Source organism: Chiloscyllium plagiosum, unplaced genomic scaffold, assembly GCF_037043375.1.
Source record: "Chiloscyllium plagiosum isolate Xiang-an unplaced genomic scaffold, Cpla_swu_hap1 HiC_scaffold_26, whole genome shotgun sequence".
NCBI classification, from domain to species: domain Eukaryota; kingdom Metazoa; phylum Chordata; class Chondrichthyes; order Orectolobiformes; family Hemiscylliidae; genus Chiloscyllium; species Chiloscyllium plagiosum.
The window spans coordinates 17,147,078-17,167,930 of NW_028270164.1; the positions used below are offsets into that span (position 1 = coordinate 17,147,078).

General features: G+C 38.8%; 1 protein-coding gene across 2 annotated transcripts in view; it reads right to left on the minus strand.

The window, feature by feature from the left end:
• The window catches only part of ccnd3 (cyclin D3), a 307,734-nt gene that overhangs the window by 95,262 nt on the left and 191,619 nt on the right, over positions 1–20,853 (minus strand). Inside the window, exon 1 of one of the 2 annotated variants that reach the window (XM_087973525.1) lies at positions 10,551–10,568. The exons of the other annotated variant lie outside the window; for it this stretch is intronic. The gene's annotated coding sequence lies outside the window, so the exon portion shown is untranslated. Of the gene's footprint in view, positions 1–10,550; positions 10,569–20,853 lie in introns of those variants that run through there. 2 annotated transcript variants of the gene reach the window in all.

Sequence of the window (20,853 nt, forward strand, 5' to 3'; positions counted from 1 at the left end):
AAAACAGATCCTTGTGGCACACCAATAGTAACCGGACTCCAGGCTAAATATTTTCCATCAACCACCACTCGCTGCCTTCTTTCAGAAAGCCAGTTTCTAATCCAAACTGCTGAATCACCCTCGAACCCATGCCTCTGCATTTTCTCCAACAACCTACCATGTGGAACGTTATCAATGGCTTTACTGAAGTCCATGTTCACCATGTCAACTGCCATACCCTCATCCACAGGCTTGGTCACCTTCTCAAAAATCTCAATGAGGTTTGTGAGACATGACTTGCCCTTGACGAAACCACATTTACTATCTGCAATCAAATTGTTGCTTGCTAGATGATTATAAATCCTATCTCTTATAATCCTTTCCAAAACATTTCCTACAACAGATGTAAGGCTCACTGGTCTATAATTACCTGGGTCATCTCTACTGCCCTTCTTGAACAAGGGCACAACATTTGCAATCCTCCAGTCGTTTGGTACTAAACCTGTAGACAATGATGACTCAAATATCAAAGCTAAAGCCTCAGCTATCTCTTCTCTAGCTTCCCAGAGAATCCTTGGATAAATTCCATCGGCCGAGGGAACTTGTGTACTTTCACTCCTTCTAGAATTGATAACACCTCTTCATAACTAACCTTGATCCTTTCTAGTCTAATACCTTGTACCTCATTCTTCTCCTCTAAAATATACTCCTTTACCTGAGTAAAGGAGAAATGTTCATTTAGCACGTCTCCGATCTCCACAGGGTCCACACTCAACTTCCCACTTCTGTCTTTGACTGGCCCTATTCCTAGAGGAGAAAGTGAGGACTGCAGATGCTGGAGATCAGAGCTGAAAATGTGTTGCTGGAAAAGCGCAGCAGGTCAGGCAGCATCCAAGGAACAGGAGAATCAACGTTTCGGGCTTATGCCCAAAACGTCGATTCTCCTGTTCCTCGGATGCTGCCTGACCTGCTGCGCTTTTCCAGCAACACATTTTCAGCTCTGGCCCTATTCCTACCCTAGTCATCCTTTTATTTCTCTCATACCTATAGAAAGCTTTAAGTTCTCCTTTAGTCTATTTGCTAAAGACTGCTCGTGTCCTCTCTTTGCTCTTCTTAACTCTTTCTTTAAGTCCTTCCTAGCTGATCTGTAACTCTCCATCGTGTTATCTGAACCATCTTGTCTCATCAACACATAGGTCTCCTTCTTCCGCTTAACAAGCGATACAGTTTCTGTAGTAAACCACGGTTCCCTTACCTTATCACTTCCTCCCTGCCAGACAGGACATACCTATCAAGGACATGCAATATCTGTTCCTTAAAGCAGCTCCACATTTCCATTGTCTGCACCCCCCGCATTTTGCTACCCTATTCTATGCATCCTAATTCTTGCCTAATCGCATTATAATTGCCCTTGCCCTATCAATAACTCTTAACCTGTGGCATGTACCTATCCCTTTCCATCGCCAAACTAAATATAGTCGAATTATGGTCACTCTCTCCAAAGTGCTCACCTACAATTAAATCAAACACCTGGCCTGGTTCATTACCAAGTACCAGATCCAGTGTGGCCTCCCCTCTTGTTGGCCCTTCGATATATTGTGTCAAAAAACCTTCCTCTACACATTGGACAAAAACTGATCCATCCGACGTACTAGAGTTATAGCATTTCAAGTCAATGTTGGGGAAGTTAAAGTCCCCTATAATGACCACCTGTTCCATTCACTCCTACCCAGAATAATTTTGCTAATCCTCTCCTCCACCTCCCTGGAACTCTGCGGAGGCCAATAAAAAACTCGAAGCAGTGTGACCTCTCCTGTCCTGTTTCCAACCTCAGCCCATATGTGGTGTAAAATTCCAAGCAGTGGAATGTGGTGAAACGGTTAAAAAATTATGTCCCAATACATGTGTGAATCTAACCGGAATGGAAGTGTTGCTTAGTCCCGTGTGAATCTTATTACACACCTCCCCGTGTGAATCTTCTTATCTGTATGTAACCAGAATGGAATGTGTTTTTTAGTCTTGCTCTGCTGTTCACATGAATGTTTATATCTGGAAAAGAGTATATCAGCTGGAAAAGTCTCCAGTTCGGTGAGTCTGCTCCGGGGTTACGTTTAACCGCCGAGCGTGGGTTGTTGGCAACCGCTCTACGAGAACTGACGGCTCCCAGTTTTGGTAACATGTAGAGTGAGTATAAGCCAGACCTGTTGTGGCAACGCTGCGGGGAATAAAATGCCCATATTCTAGCAGACTCGCCTCTTGGTCGTTTGTTCTGTGTCAGACTACTCTCCTACGAACCTGACCTTGAGAATTTTTTAAAACATTTGGCGTAGTCGAGCAGGGTCAATCGCAATTGAGGAGAGATTTTGATACAGAACAATGTTTTGGAAAAAGACTAAGAAACCAGAAGAACAAACTGTGGAGGTCCCGACCGTCCCGGGATGGCATGGATGTGGGCATGTACGTGGCAGTTTGTTTGAGAGAGGATCCCAGTCCTGCCGAAGAACCCCTTGCCTGGGGTACAGCGGAGGATGTGGGCATGTAAGCGGAGTTAACAGAATTGAATGGGATTGAACTGAACTGAACTGAGTGGAACTGAAGTGAATCAAATTGAACGGAACAAAATGGAACTGAGCTAAATTGAATTGAAATGGACGGAACTGAATTGAACACAATTGAATTGAACTGAACAGACCTGAACTGAGCTGAATTGAACTACACTGAATTGACTGAACTGAAATTAACTGAAACGAATTGAACTGAATTAAGCATAATGTAACACATGTATTGGGCCAAGCAGTGGAATGTGGTGTAAAATTCCAAGCAGTGGAATGTGGTGAAACGGTTAAAAAATTATGTCCCAATACATGTGTGAATCTAACCGGAATGGAGGTGTTGCTTAGTCCCGTGTGAATCTTATTACACACCTCCCCGTGTGAATCTTCTTATCTGTATGTAACCAGAATGGAATGTGTTTTTTAGCCTTGCTCTGCTGTTCACATGAATGTTTATATCTGGAAAAGAGTATATCAGCTGGAAAAGTCTCCAGTTCGGTGAGTCTGCTCCGGGGTTACGTTTAACCGCCGAGCGTGGGTTGTTGGCAACCGCTCTACGAGAACTGACGGCTCCCAGTTTTGGTAACATGTAGAGTGAGTATAAGCCAGACCCGTTGTGGCGACGCTGCGGGGAATAAAATGCCCATATTCTAGCAGACTCGCCTCTTGGTCGTTTGTTCTGTGTCAGACTACTCTCCTACGAACCTGACCTTGAGAATTTTTTAAAACACCATACTACCTCAGTAGATGAGCCCTCGTCAAAAATTCTTTCAGGCACCGTTATACTATCCTTGACTAACAAGGCCACACCTCCCCCTCTTTTACCCCCTTGCCTGTCCTTAATGAATGATCTAAACCCTGGAACCTGCAACATCCATTCCTCACCGTCCTCTATCCATGTCTCCGAAATGGCCACAACATTGAAGTCTCAGGTACCTATCCATGGTGCAAGCTCACCTACCTTATTTCGGAAACTTCTGGCATTGAAGTAGACACATTTCTTGCTATCTGGCATCATACTCCTGTGACTGTGAAATCCTGTCCCTGTCCTCCCTACTCTCATCCTCCTGTGCATTGCAACTACACCTCAGGTTCCCACCCTCCTGCTGAGCTAGTTTAAACCCACCTGAATAGCACCAGCAAATTTCCCACCCAGGATATTAGTACCCTTCTGGTTCAAATGAAGACTGTTCTGTTTGTACAAGTTCCATCTTCCCCAGAAGGAGTCCCAATTATCCAAGTGCCTGAAACCCTCCCTCCTGCACCATTCTTGCAGCCACGTGTTTAGCTGATATCTCTCCCTATTCCTTGCTTCGTTATCACGTGGCACGGGTAACAAACCAGAGATAACAACCCTGTTTGTTCTAGCTCTCAGCTTCCACCCTAGCTCTCTGAAATCCTTCCTTACATCCCTATCCCTCTTTCTACCTACATCGTTGGTACGTATGTGGACAATGACTTGGAGCTGGTCACCCTCTCCCTTCAGGACCCCAAAGGTACGATCCGAGACATCACGGACCCTTGCACATTGGAGGCAACACAATGAAGTTAAGTTTTGAAAAGAATCCTTTCACTTGAGGATGCTGTTCTCCCAGACCTAATCAGTTTGTTTTCAAAGGAGAAGTTCAGAGCTGAGTTCTGAAGAAGAGAGACAGCGGACACAAACATGAACTCTGTTTCTCTCTCCGCACAGATGCTGCCTGACCTGCTTTGTTTGTCCAATATTCAGTGTTTGATTCAGAGTTCCAACGTTGGTCGTATTTCACTTTTATTCAAGCTGTTGCCCCATCATGGTTTCAGCTGGTAACCAAGAGTTAAGGAGTATCATGGTGAGCAGGGGCTTCCACCCATTTTGATACTATCCATCTGGAGTTAAAATGGAACCCAATTGGGTCGTTGCACAAAACAGCAAATTCATTTTTTATGTGACTCACAAATTCATGATCCTGAATGCACACAATAGGAAAATGCATCATTCCGTATTGGATATACTAGGACACTTGACCTCATGTCAGATTTCAAAATAGAATTAACTAATTCATTCTTTTTTTCTATCTATCTATCTATCTACGTGTCTATCTACTTGTCTGTCAGTCTGTCTATCTATTAGTCTATCTGTCTGTCTGTCTATCTGTCTGTCTGTCTATATGTCTATCTGTCTGTCTGTCTTTCCTTCTCTTTTTTTTATTCTCTTTTTCATGCTGTTCTTTCTTGTCCTATTTCTTGCTGGTTCATAAGGTAAGTCAAGCAACCAACCCATTAACAAATCCGTTTATACTTTAGTGACTAAAAGAAATTGGATGAATGGTCAGCCATCATGCTGTAACCTTCCAGCAGTAGCAATGCCTTTCTTTGAACCCAAACAATTCACACTGTGACATTACTATATGTAAGAATTCTCAGTGCACAATTATTAATATTCAGGACATTCTGAAAACAAGGTTCTTAAAGAATGCACTTGTCGTTACTTTGTTTTGTTAGAAACTGTCCAACCTTGCCGTTGGATGCATTACTTCGATATGCATTTGTTGGTTAATGCTTCAGAGAGTCTGGGTCAATTCAACCAGAACCCAGTTTTAACTCTTTATAACCCATACTCTTCCTCAAATGAAAACATCTGTCCAAGGTTCACAGACAGACATAAAAGTTGCAGCAGTTGTTTCTTCTCAATTTAGTTCAGGCTATTTTCACAACTCATTAAATATTCAGTTATTGATCCATGCAGAAGGCACATCTCATGAGTGAAGTTAACGATGTTATTGCAATTTAATTGCTATTGCAAGCAACCATTTACCATGCAAAGTAACTTCTAGCTATGGCACATCTGAGCAATCTGAGGGTTGTGATTTGAAACTGAATGAAAATGATGAATGGATTGTTGGTAAATTACAACTATTACAAGCATGATGGCTGACCATTCATCCAATTTCTTTTAGCCATTAAAATATAAACGGATTTGTTAATGGGTTGGTTGCTTGACTCATTTTACCTACAGCCTATAGGGAAGGAAACCTGCAACCCTTACCCGGTGTACGTGACTCTGATTTTACATAAAGTGGTTGATTTTCGTGCCTTCCCACTAATTAGAAATGGACAATAAATCTTGGGCTGCCAGAATTAGGCATGCTGTCAGAACACTTTAAAAAAGGGCCATTTTTTAAAAAATCATAATTGAAGTTACAGAAAATTGTTTAGCTGATACTGTCCAACGAAGCAAATAAAAGCAAATAATTTGCAAATATTCTTTTACTGCTTTCTCCTCTAACAAGAGTACAGCAGAACCTTTGGTGATGCAACTGGTTGTAATGGAGTACAGAAACTTGATTGAAACTCTCTGGTCCCTCTCTGGTTGAAATGCATCTTCTAAACTGCAACCAACTCTCAGGCAATTGCAAATGCTTTGCTATTTAGTTCAAATTGGTCCCTAGCCAAATTATAACTTGAATTTGGCGGTCAAATCTGGGGTCACCTCAGGGTATGGTATTACAACAAAGAACTTCTACATACCGTTGATAATTTATGTGGAAAAATTCTCTTTAGAGACCTGTATAACATGGGTTTGAGATTCTCATAAATCTCGACTACCTTTCAATTAAATAGATGGAATATACCAAACTAACTTGTGCCTATATGCAACTTATGAACCAAACTGGCAAATTGGAACTATCTTCTGTTGCCTCGATAATTCTTTTCAGAGATTGCAGGGTAATTTTTTTTCATTGCAAGCACTTGATGGCTAAGGCTAAGAATAAGAGTGTGCTTCTTAAAAAAATACCCTGATAGTCAAATCGTGCAGTGTGAGCTGTGCTCAATCCAGCCTTTAAGAAAGAAGAATATAATTTGTTCACAAATTTCCTTTCATAAAGGCAATGACTCATAATTTCGAGGAATCCTAGACATCTCAAGTAACGGACCATTCCTCAACTGTGTGAAATTTTGTTGACTATTTACTCCTTGAGTGAAGAAAATGGACGGGTGGGAATGTACTGCTTATGTCTTCACTGAGCATCCAAGAAATTACTTTCCAGCATGGCACCTTGTCAATTTAACACTAACCAAATTATAAGATTTGACCATTAAGCTGGTCACTCCATATGAATATTTTAATATGATTTCACACACCCCAATAACTGTTGACCCCTTTCTTTCGACTTTCCCCTGTTTGGAATCATACAATACAACTTAATGTCTCGATCACCCTCAGGGATATAGCTTAAGTACTTCTGTACAATAAGCTGTTGCAAGTCTAGTCCTGAAATCAATTGTTTTAGAAACACTAGTTGGCTGAAAATTATTGTAACAGACTCAAGCAAATTAAAGCATCATAATAGGGCAGTGCTTTGAGATTGGAAATATGGAAGGTACAGTATTTGGATAAATAAACTTATTTTTATACTACTTTATAATGTTTTTTAATCATTGGTTTGTGATTCATTAAATATTTATATCAATGGTGTTTTCTGGTTCACTCACATGTGATTCAGCTTTCTCATATCATTCCATACTGCAAACAAATTCCAACAATCAGAAATGACTTGGTCCCATGTATTCTGACTGGATAGGTTAAAGTGTAATGTGGTAAAGTCATGGAGTTCCTGGATATGATCCTTAAGCACATGAAACCAGCTTGAGAGTCGAGTGCATCACTAAAAGTAGTGTTCCTTGAAAAAGATCCAAATATTGAATCCCAGTATTGGGAACTGGCCACTTGATTTTCACTTTGTATCCTAATACCAGGTTTTCAAGTGGTCACCCCAATTTTACACAATTTAAAATACAGCTTAGACTTCACATTTATGTTTAGTAAATGTGTTCCAGTCCAGTATATCAAACCATAAGTACTATAGACTTAAACTCATGGTTTCTGATAGATTTTTAACGTAATATAACTGGATGATTATGCACCAACAACACAGCCTTTTAAATATACTAAATTGGATTCATATGATATCTTGCTAGAACAATGCATTAGTGCACAATGGAATGCCAAAACTCAGGTTTACTCCAGACATTCCAATCATAGAAGGTTCCTTATCTCATTCATGCCATCAGGGATGATAGGATGGCAAGTCTGGTGAAAGGTCATTGATCTGAAACATTAACTCTATTTTGCTCTTCAAAGATGTTCCTAGACCTATTGAAGGGCAAGCTCCATGCATAGCAGCCACCTGCACCCTTTGCCCATCCTGGATGACATTGGCAAAGCACCATCCTCACCAAATCATCATGGTGCAGTTGAGACTCACTTTGAATACAGTTCAGTTCTTCAGTACTGTTCTTTGGAGTTCATCAACACTTTTTATTGCAATGCTGTTGCCAGGCCACTTTGCACGCAGGGACAGGCACCCAGAATTGCATTGGGACAATGCTCTTTGCTTTCTTTCTTAGTGCTCACTCACTTTGATTCCTCCTGGATGTTCAGAGCATCTCAACCTTGCCTTGCCTTTAACACAGAACCAGAGCCAGGCAGCTGGTCACTTTTGGAAGCACAATTGGAAGTAATGTACTGTCAAGGGGGACGATGGTCACTCGGGGAGTTGGCCCTTTGTCAGTCAGGAAAGATGGTGAGATGTCCCAAGTAAAGCACAAAGGGCAGGAACAGTTAGTAGTTTAGGGGAATGAGATGGATGACAGTCATTGAGAGAAAGTAATACAAACAATATTGAGAGTGGAAGCTATGGTCCTTGTTGGGAGGTGGTGCAATGACAGAGTTAGAGTGAGTATGAGGTATAGAGACATGATGGTGGCCCTTACCTTTGTGAGGAGCAGAAGGCCATTACTCTTCTTGTGGCAGTGTGGCACATTCCTCTAGACTATGGGCAACACCCTGACCTGGGTGGCTACTTCAGACCAGGCTGACAGAATTTGACACAGCGTGTATTTGGGGATTAAATATGGTGCTACAACATGAAAAGCATTTCAGCACCGTCAAATATCTCGCACTCATGAACACACGATTGTGTTAGACTGGTGCTGTGCAGGTGTGGTGCATACCTAATGAGGTGAGCAGTGTAATATTGTGTGAAATAACTCCATTGGGCTCACAGAGGAAAAACCTCCAGGAAATTCCCCAGAATTGACACAGTCAATTTCTGGACATGTTTCGCCCACAATGTTATACTGAAGAGTACGAGAAGTAGGAATAGGAGTCGACACATGGTCTATCAAGACTTAGGTTGGGCTTCAATTCACCTCATTAATTCTCAATATCCCTTGACTCCTTGAGAGAAACAATGGCCGTCAATGCCATCCTTAAATATATTTAATGATAAAACATCCACAACCTTCTAGGGTAGAAAATGTGAAAGATCCAAAACTGCACGAGTGGAGAAATATTTCCTTATCTATCCCCACTCTGTTCCATATTTTAGATTCCTTGGAGTTTCAGTGTCTACCCTGTCAAGCTCCTTCAGAATTGCATACGTTTCAATGAGATTACCTCTCCTAAATTCCTAAGATTCCTACCTCTCCTAAATTCCTGAGATTACCTCTCCTAAATTCCAGTGAATATTATCCCAGTTTACTCAGCCCTTATTACAGGACAACTCTCTGATTCCTCACAAATCTTCACTGTGGCTATCTGCAGTGCAAATATATCCTTCTTTAAATATAAAGAACCAAATTTACATAGTATTGTCGGTATCCAATATTCAGTATTATCTGAAAATAATTTAAATGTGAATTGAAAGAAAGCGTGGACTGTAATGTGACTTCTCGGCTCTTTTGGTTATATTTTTGATGATTGAGACAGGTTGTACAAATGTGTTCTCAATGACAATGATCTTGTTCTTACACCCTTCCCAAATGATTATGTTTATCCTTTGAAAGAATGTTTGGCTTGAAAGAAAGGTAGTGGTGCATAATGCAAGAAAACCTCTAACAGTCAGGTGTAGTGGAGCATGAGATATTGTTTCAATGTGCAGTTAGCCTACAGAGAAGAAATCAAGCAAATACAAAACCTAACAGAAGTAACTGAAAACACCTGGAATAAAAAAGCAATGTGAATTTGTGCAACCATCTCTTTCTTAAACTGAACACTCTCGCTTTGCCTATTTGTGATATCCAACAGACCATACTAAATCTGAAACATTAGTTCCGTTTATATTGATAAAAATGTTAATATATATCATAATACTTTGTAATATTCAATTAAACTAATAAACAACAGTTTCTTTGCATTATATCATTTCTTTGGTCAAATTAACACCTCGGTTGCAGAATGAATGAAAATGCTGAACATTTGGAAATATGTTCATGAGAAAAAAATAATACATTTGTGCCCATCACATTCAAATGATACACTGATTTGACTGCAATGATCTTTTTAAATGCTCTAACTTTAGTTTGATTTTCAATCTGATATCTGCTTTGCACTACATCTTCAGAAGTAGATGTGTCAAAAACGAAGTCCTTATGCAGCATTGCACGGAATGTAAGCTTTGACCAAAAGAAAGTTCGCAAAATAATTCCAAAGCGAGGTTAGTCTTTAGAAGCTTGAACGTTAGAGATTACTTCTAATCAATTTTGGCATTTGCACTCTTTAGTGAAGAGAAGCCAAACTTGGAAATTTATAATTGATTAGACAGTGCATTATCACAATCTCACATCAAGCCTTTGGGCAAAAGCTTTAACAGCATAACCATATCCTTCAGCGACCTTTTTGATTTTTGTCAAATATCATCCAGCTTATCAGAATTGGCAGAAGAGAACTGAATCCCACCTTGATTTTGATGAAAATAATTTGTATATTGTACTGATATCTTTTGTTTCAAAAATCAAGTTTCAACATAATTGCTCATATTCTAACTAATTCCAATACCCCAGGTTCAAAACTGTTGAGTTCCTGAATTTAATTTGTCCTTAGGTTTACGTGTTTGACTGTTTGAAAGGTCTTACCCTCCAGTGCTGTTGATGTGTTGAACCATGAGCCCAGGACCTTTGTGGAAAGTTCTCAATTAAAAACAAACTTGGACCTAGATTGAAAGAAATATTATTACCATATTTTATGCTTTAACTTACTGTTATTGATGTTGATTCTGTAGCTGTGGCACTTCTGGCAGTTCTTATAAGAATACCATTGTCTGTATTCCCTTTAGAAAATCAAATACTTATCATTAGCTTTTACCTTCTTTCGTCTATACTGTTGACTTTTTTGAATGCTTGTGTTTATAGATTGCATGCAGCTGACATAATTGGAGCAATAAATGGGAGGTGTTTTGATGTGCAAGGGGAGTGGAGATGAACTGATGCATAGAGTTGATTCTAAAATAGCTGAGATTTATGTGCACTGTTCATTCAGCTACTTCAGACCTTCAGATTCAGCATCTCCTCCCTAACAATCTGTCAACTTGCTAACTCTCAGCACTTGAATAAAATTGCCCCTTTAGAAAGACAGCTTTACTGAAGTTTACTGAAATTAAAGTTACTCCAATGTTTTACTTAAAACAGAATCAAAGTTGACATTGTTCCTTTTACACAGTATTACAAATTGATATTTGATATTACAAATCAAATTAATATGAAATAACACATTTAAAGAAGTAAAAATAGAAGATTTAACCCTTATCCACAGCTACTGCTTTTTTGAGATTAGGTTTATTTTTAAAATACTTTCTCTTGAGTGCCTCAAGCCAGCTGGCCTTTCTCCCCACAGATTAAATGAAATGGCAGACATGATAGTATACCTGCCACATCTGTTCGTGTGACATATGCTCCTGAGGGACATGAGGGTCAAACTGTGGTTGAATAGGATCAAATAGCTACAGTCTGCCAAACGCACCAGATTCAAAAAATTGGCAATCACAGGGTAGCAAGAGTAGAATTAAAAACAAAAAGCTATTATGCATTATAGGTTTTAATTTGGCACATCATTGATCGCAGGTTCACAATATTTGTGATTTGACTACTGTCTGCGACAACTGAACCAGGTGCTCCTTCAAATATTTGTGTGAAAGCATCAGCAACCATCCTCTGCTGCTTTACAGTTTATCAAATAAATGCTATGCTCTGTAAAACCACTGCAAGACTAGCCCAGTAGTTATGATACAAATAAACAAACAAGAACCACTCAGCCCATCAAACCTGCTCCACCAAGCGATAAGACCAAGGCTGATCTGATTTTAACCTCAACTCTACATTCCTGCATAGTGCCACAATCGTTCATCCTCAAGAATCTATCTACCTCAACCTTAAAAAAAAATTTAAAGATTATGTATCCACTATCTTTTGAGGGAGGGTATTCCAAAGACTCACAACCCTTCAAGTGAAAAATGTTTCCTTATCTCTGTTTTAAATGGACGACATGATATGGAGGTGCTGGTATTGGACTGGCATGTACAAAGTTAAAAATCACACAATACCAGGTGATAGTCCAACAGGTTATTTGGAAGCAGTAGCTTTCGGAGTGCTGCTCCTTCATCAGGTGGCTGTGGAGCGGTTTCACAACCACCTGATGAAGAAGCAGTGCTGCAAAAGCTAGTGGTTCCAAATAAACCTATGGACCATAACCTCGTGTTGTGTGATTTTTAACTTAAATGGGTGACACCTTATTTTTAAAACACAGCGCCTAGATTCACCAATAAGAGGAAACAGCCTTTCCACATCCACCTGGTCAAGTCCCCTCAGAATCTTGAGTTTCAGTGACGTCACCTTTGACTCTTTAAACTGTGGAGGATACATGGTGCAAAAATGAGGAACGATACTATAGTGGCCATCTTATTGGAATCCTGGATAAATTTTTAATAGCTCATGTCAGAGGGTGGTGCGTGTATGGAATGAGCTGCCAGAGGAAGTGGTGGAGGCTGGTACAATTACAATATTTAAAAGACATCTGGATGGTATATGAATAGGAAGGGTTTAGAGGAATAAGGGCTAAATGCTGGCAAATGGGACTAGATTAATTTAAGAGATCCGGTCGGCATGGACGAGTTGGACAAAAGGGTCTGTTTCCGTACTGTGCATTTTTATGACTGTATAACATTGTGAATTCAAATTGCATTTTGAGAATACATTTCTCTTTAAAGTTCTGTAAAGTTATAACAGTAGAAGTGACTGTGAAGCTGTTCTTTGCACAAAACAAAACTCAAATCCTATGGGGAATGAATTGAGTCAGACCTACCCTGGAAGACTCCAGGCCAACACTACAGTTCACTTCTAATAGCCCACTGAAGTCCCCACGCAAATTAGTCAGTTGTACCAAACTTTCAGAGGTTAAAGAGAGATATTTACCACCTTAGCAGAGGAACCACGATGAGCAACAAATGTTGGCCTTGCCAACAACACACACATTAAACAATACACATTATCCAAGTCTCTTAAAGGTGTTTCCTAATCGGAATGAGGTTTTCTTTCTTCGTGTATAAACAGCACAGAGCTGAGACACAGATTTAATAAAAACCATATTTCAGAATAAAAGGATATTTTTAAAAAACATAATGGTAATGGACAAAAAAAACAAAGTAAAACTTTGAACATTTTGATTACCAGATAGCTCCACAGATTATGTGATAATGTGAATACTGAGAATTTTAAACATGCTGATAATGTAATTAACTTCATCATCCACAGCTAGATTCAAAGCCAGATCCCAAAAATAAAAAAACGAGCATGCTAATATTTGTAAATCATTACAGGATGAAGATTTCAAGTGTATGATGAATGATTATTAATGTATGAGTTTATCTCTAACAAGGTGATTTATCTGATATGGTAACGTGTACGTTATCTACTGTAGCACACAAAACTGGGTGTGCACATCATGGTGGTGAAGAATCCAATTGACAATGTACAAACTTTACATTCCTCAGGCATATAAGCATCTGGGCTAACATTAAATTAGTAACTTACAAAAGAGCAACATTCATTCAGTGGAGTTTTATGCTTTAAGAGATCAAAACATAAGATAGAGTATGATACCTTTGTACCCTCAGGGCACATGTAATGATGCAGTGATGATATCATGAGCATGTTTCTTAAAGGCTTAATGACGTACTGAACATGAGATACAACACAATTTATCAACGCACTATTTGTCTTACTTCTCTGTCTTGATAATGTTGATATCCTGTCCTCTCAAATGTTTACCTTTATACTATGATGTTTGTTTTCAAGACTTGTTTGTATTCAGTAGAGTATGTACCTTGGAATTACTTTTGGTTAGCACTTGGTTTGCAGTTCCAACAGGAATATTTTATGTTTAGTATGAAACACCAGCAGCAGCTGCCTTGGATGCAGCTATGTTGAGACCATAAGGTCTTAAGACATAGGAGCAGAGTTAGGTCTTCGGCCCAACAAATCTGTTCTGCCATTGAAAGAGATCATGGCTGTTTTAGTAATCCTCAACTCCACTTTCCTGCCTTTTTCCCATAACTCTTGGTTCTTTTACTGATGAATAATCTGTCTAACTAAGCCTTGAATACACTTAATGACCCTAAGACATGTACCATGTGCCCCTTAGTCTTACAAACTTGTTTTTAACAATGTATTCCAGGTAATATGAGACGTGTTAAAGTTAGAAGCACTTTTTTTTATGTTCCATGTTGAACTTGTTCCCTACGTGATGCCTAGCTGACCATTTCAGTGCAAAATTTAACTGCTGTACCTTTGCAGTTTGGAGACCACAAGCGGGAAGTAATAAAGGAATACCCTGTTACTGAAAAAGTTACATTAAATTAAATTTCTTGATAATTTGTGAATTGAATTGGACCAATTGTGATGAAACACAAGTTTTGGGTTTTATTCATGGAATAAAAAAGGCATTAAATCTGAACAACTGGTAACGCATGTTAACTGTAGCCACATTTGTTGTCAGTTTCTCTTTAGATTAGATTCCCTACAGTGTGGAGACAGGCCTTTTGGCCCAACAAGTCCACACTAAAGAGTAACACACCCAGGCCCATTTCTCTCTAACTAAATGCACCTAATGCTATGGGCAATTTAACATGGCCAATTCACCTGACCTGAACATCTTTGAACTGTGGGACGAAACCTACGCAAATACAGGGAGAATGTGCAAACTCCACACAGGCAGTCACCCGAGGGTGGAATCGAACCTGGGACCCTGGTGCTGTGAGGCAGCAGTACTAACCACTGAGCCACCATGCCACCCCATAATTTCCCAAATTTCTTTACTTCCCCATCTTCCTTGAAAATATTGGCATTTTATCCTCCTGATCTCTACCTTCTCAACCTCATAATCCTGCACCTTACATATCATATTCACAGGGAGGGTACTTTGAAACTTAATCATTTGTAGTCCAAGAAACAATAAGCCCTCAGAATGAAAAGCATCACTTTTATTTTTCTTACAAACTTCTTTCTCCAAAGCAGTCATTATTTCTTTGCTTTAGTATGCATCAGAGGACACTGACAAGTTTTGATATCCTCTCCTGTTGTGTATTTATATAAATATGGTGGACTGTCACTTTTAGAGTCAGATTACATGATGCAATGATTACATCATCAACCATTTTAGAGAAGACAAGCAGCTCTCTCTAACCTTACTGACTGCTGAGTGAATGCCACCATGATAAAGGTTCCTGGGCCTCCTGGTTCTTCTTGGAACCTAACATCTCCAAAGAAAACATTAATTATTTACACAATCATGGGCCATCATAATCAAACTGTATCTAATGCTTGTCTATGCACATCTGTCACTAGATCATGAAAGGGAGCCCTAGGTGATAGTCACCTGCTTTACTCAGGACCATCACAACACAAATGTAACTCAGGACAGACCAAGATTCAAACCAATAGGGTTCAAAACAAACAAATACAGAAATTTCTTGAGAAACTTAACAGGTCTGGTGGCATCTGTGCAGGGAAAACAGATGCTGCCAAACCTCTGAGGTTCTCCAGCAAGTTCTGCTTTTGTTTGTTTCAGATCTCCATGTATTCACATAAAGTGTTATGCATTCATTGTATAAACTGGTTAAGTCAGTGGAGTGGCAAATTTTCTCGTAATAAATTAAATATTACTTGTAATATCACTTCTGTTTTTGCAAATACATTCCTGGCTAAATTTAAGCTCAAATTAGCTCTTTGTAATGAATTATACAATTTGTTCATACCTTGTAAAGTCCTTCGCAGGTTGTAACCTGACCAGGTCATCTATGTACACAACCTAGATGGATAATCCTGTGTCTATTAATCAATGGAAAACCACTGGTGCAATATGTTTTTCATTCAAAACTGCATTACTTTACATTGATAAAGTCCATCTGGTATTATGAAAACTGATATTTCTTTGGCTACACCAGTGAAAGAAAATTGTCAATATCTTTTGTAACAAATAATACATGTCGAATCCTCTCAATTGTGGGAATTATATATGAAGCTGCCCTTTACTATGTTATTTTTTTTCGATAATCTATACATATTCATTTTGATCCATTTCGTTTGCAGAGGAGCTTCAGTAGCTATGACTCAGCTCAATAATACTATTGTCCATCATGAATTCAATCAAATACCCCATTTGAGCTACATTTCCTCTGTGGAATGTTAAGGATGTTGTTTTATGGGTAGTGCATCCTCACATTAACACCACATTTAACTACGGATGTTTTTCCTTGCCTTTTTACACAAATCATTTATTGTCTTTTGTAAGTCACTTCTGCCGTTTTCTGAAAGTAGCATCATATTCCATCAAACTATTTAAGCACATTTGTTTCATCCAAACTGCTCACTAGAGGATTGACGTTTGAATTTTCACTTTCTAAGTCATTGTCAAGTAGTCTTTATTTCACTCCAGACTTAGATTCATAGAGTCATAGAGAGATGCAACATGGAAACAGACTGTTTGGTCCAACTGATCCATGCCGACCAGATATCCCAACCCAATCTAGTACCACCTGCCAGCACCTGGCCCATATCCCTCCAAACCCTTCCTATTCATATACCCATCCAGATGCCGTTTAAACGTTGCAATTGTACCAGCCTCCACCGACGCTCTCTGGCAGCCCATTCCACACCACACCACTCTCTGTATGAAAATCTTGCCCCTTAGGTCTCTTTTATATCTTTCCCCTCTCGCCCGAAACCTATGCCCTCCAGTTCTTGACTCCCTGACCCCAGGGAAAAGACTTTGCCTATTTACCCTATCCATGCCCCTCATAATTTTGTAAACCTCTATAAAGTCAGGTGTCAGCCTTCGACACTCCAGGGAAAATAGCCCCAGCCTGTTCAGCCTCTCCGAATAGCTCAAATCCTCCAACCCTGGCAACAGCCTTGTAAATCTTTTCTGAACCCTTTCAAGTTTCCCAATATCCTTCTGATAGGAAGGAGACCAGAATTGCACGTAATATATTCCAAAACTGACCAAACCAATGTCCTATACAGCTGCAACATGACTTCCCAACTCCTGTACCCAATACTCTGACCAATAAAAGAAAGCATACCAAACGCCTTCTTCACTATCCTATCTACCTGTAACTCCGCTTTCAAGGAGCTAAGAACTTGCACTTCAAGGTCGCTTTGTTCAGCAACCCTCCCTTGGACCTTATCATTACGTGTCTAAGTCCTGCTAAGACTTCCCAAAATGCAGCACCTTGCGTTTATCTAAATTAAACTCCATCTGCCATTCCTCAGCCCATTGGTCCATCAGATCAAGATCCTGTTGTAATCTGAGGTAACCTTCTTCGCTGTCCACTACACCTCCAATTTTGGTGTCATCTGCAAACTTACTAACCATACCATCTATGTTCACATCCAAATCATTATTATAAATGACGAAAAGTAGTGGACCCAGCACCGATCCTTATGGCACTCCACTGGTCACAGGCCTCCAATCTGAAAAACAACCCTCTGTCTTCTACCTTTGAGCCAATTCTGCATCCAAGTGGCTAGCTCTCCCTGTATTCCATAGATCTAACCTCGCTAACCAGTCTCCCATGGGGAACCTTGTTGAACCCCTTATGGAAATCCATATAGATCACATCTACTGCTCTGCCCTCATCAATCGTCTTTGTTACTTCTTCAAAAAACTCAGGTCTGGTTTGTGAGACATGATTTCCCACGCACAGAGCCATGTTGACCATTCCTAATCAGTGCTTGGCTTTCCAAATACATCTTTCACTGTTGTAAATATACTTTGTTCTCACTATCCTCCCTGTCAGACTATCATTGTAACGTGGTAGATTGAAACAATCACTGATTTTTTTTCCTTCTGTCTAGCGTATTTACTACATAATTTACACCACTGAGTTCATTTCTAATTTTATAAGAGACAATGTACCTTGCTATTAATGGTTGCCCAGAGAGAGGTAACAACACTAACACCTTTTGTCCAGCAGTAAAACTCTGAGATTTGCTTTTTTTAATCTTTTTATCAAACAGTTTTACTGTTTGTTGACCACTTTTCAAATGCTTTTTGACCAACTTGCAAAATTTGATTAGCTTTTCTGTGAAGTCCGACATGCAAATTGAAGTTGGAGAATCTGAGCTTTCTTTATATTCTTTTAAATACTTTAAGTGATCCTCTTGCATCATAACCTGGTATCAATTTAAAATCTGAATCTTGAGAAGTCACCAGGAAATCCCTAATGAGAAATCAAAAGAAAGGAATTCCTTTACCTCAATTATTAGGATATTCCTGAAAATCAAGGTCTTCAAAGTTTGATATCATCTTGATAAGCCAGATATTCCCAGATATTATTTCTTTGAATATCTGTGACTTACAATTTAGCCTTTGATCTACCTGTACTTCTCTGGATAATTCATATCACGCGAACAATTGAACTGACTTTTCTGCACTATTTTTGTCACAATTTTTTCCAAGGCATTTCTTCAGGAAATCTTGTTGAGGGTGTCCTTCTGTTTGTTGGAGGAATATTCTATTCCTCCAATTTCCTTGTCAATTTCCATCTGGTTATTTTTGCAAATGTAACTATGTGAAATATCTTAATTACCCGCCAGAATCGCTGGTTCTCTGAATTTTTAAACTTGACACTCATCACAATAATTCTTAAGAGATTCTGGAAAACTACTGAAAATTGAATTCTTCCATAATCATGATTTTCTTCACATTCTCAAAATCTTTCTTTAACTTTATATTGAAACTTTAGATTACTGTTTTAACAGTTTGATAGTCTGCAGATTTATCTCTGACAAACTGGCGTACAATTCGTTTCTGTAATTTTCAGAACAATGTAATATTGAATTCCAAGCATCTTTGGCCTCTATAACTTCCTTGCTTTTTTTTTAATGAGTTGTTAAAGTGTTAAAATGAGTTAATAAAGATGTTTAAATGAGATTAAAAAAGATTTTTTAAATCTTTCAACTCCATCCATTGTACATAAAACAATAGACACAGATTTCTAATTCAATCAAATTCATCATTGGGCTCACAATCATCCTCTGAGCCACTGTCTCTTCTTTCTTGCTTTGGTCTAAGCTTTTCTTGAGACAAGTCATGTTATCTCATTTCTCACACTTTTTTGAACTCAAGCTTGTTTTATTCAATTCCTCTTCATTTTTCTTTCTCACTGTTTGCATTTCTTTTGTTTTTGTCTCCTCATTTTCCAAATCTATTGCTCTTATTTCCATTTCTCTTTTCCTTTCTTTCTTCTCCCTTCCATTGATATTTTCTTTTCATCATCTCTTTTCAATTCTAATTCAATGTATTACTTTTCTATATGAATATCAGCAAATGTCGACAGTGACTTTGCAATAAAGACTGAAAGAGCTGCGGATGCTGTAAATCAGAAACAAAAACAGAAGTTGCTGGAAAAACTCAGCTGGTCTGGGACCATCCGTGAAGAGAAATCAGAGTTAACGTTTCAGGTCCGTTGAGGAAGGTCACTGGACCTGAAACATTAACCCTGATTTCTCTTCACATATTTTGCCAGATATGCTAAGCATTTCCTGTGACATCACAATTTCAAGTTTCCCTCCTTCTACTTCTAAGTGCTGGGTAATCACTTCAAGAATTTCATCCTTGTGCATCTGTTATTTCTAAGTCAAATTAATCTGCTCACTGTCTCTGGCAGCCTTAGTCAAAGATTTCAAATAATCCATGGCTATATTTCTTAATCCCAGGAAGTCTTACAAAAATGTAAAGGCCGTTTTTGACTCTCCCACCCAATATGCTTCACAACAATTCTCCTATTTTTATTTCATGTAGCTCCAGGTATTAATTTCCTTCAAATTCATGAATGCCTCTAAAATTCAATGGCTTTCCATCCCAATAAGACCTCTACTTTGTGATGGACATGCTGGTGGTAATACTGAATAGCTCTGGCTCAATAGATCAATTTTATTTTTGAAACTTGGATGCTATGGTGATCAACAACTGAACATATTCACAAGAGGCTAACAAATTACTTTTAAGAAAAGAGCCTAAGTTTATTACACAAATAAGAAGCAAGCAAAGCTATGTAGGTATAATGACAATATGGAAAGGTTTTTTCATAAACAGCAAAAGGAAAGACTAAATCCCTTTTACAAGCAATATCCTTTACTGACACTCAACCCCAGATAAATATCACCTTTATCTCACTCCTTAATCTGGCACTGAACTGATGAGCTTGCAAATAGTGATTCTGTCTCTCTCCCAGAGACACACAGGCACAGAATAACTCACTGACCTTTCTCTCTGACCTCGAGGGGAGTTTTCTTGCTTTTCTGCTTTTCTGATTTCTTTTAGACTTTTAAATAGCTCATCTGCTTGTATTGGTCTTTTCTTCAGTATTCAACCTACTTTTGGTCTCACTTTTCCCCACTCAAAAAGGCTCAGTTTAGTAAACATCTCTATAATTGCCTCATTGGGTAGCTCATCTCATCCCTTACCTAAGTCTCATGACTTCCTTGAAATGTTATTTTGACTAACTGCAAAAAGAAATTGTGAACCTTATGTAAAAGAAGTTGCTTTCTCAGAACTGAAAACCAAAGGTCCATCTACCTTTACTTTAGAACTCAAGTTACCAAATAATATATTAAATTTCTATCACACCCTGGAACATGTCAATCGACAGAATTGTTTTGCAGCCATATTATTTGACATCTCCCACTGTTAATAATCCCAGGTAATGCATAATTCTGTTGGCTCACTCGTAAAGAAATTTAAGTGACGAACACAGTTTCCGAAGCTGTAAATATACAGAAAATATGCGGATTGCTCAAGAATTGCCACTAATCAGCAAAAATTATAAAGAGTCAGTTGTGTTTACTCTAAGTTAAAAAAAAAACATAGTAAATCAGAGTAGGATAGACCAAATGGCATCTATAGTTTAACCTGCTATTCCATGTTGGACCATGGCAGATTTTCTATTTCAACTCAATTTCTCTATGATTCCTTGAAGCTCTTTATTTCCTGAATGAACAAAATCTG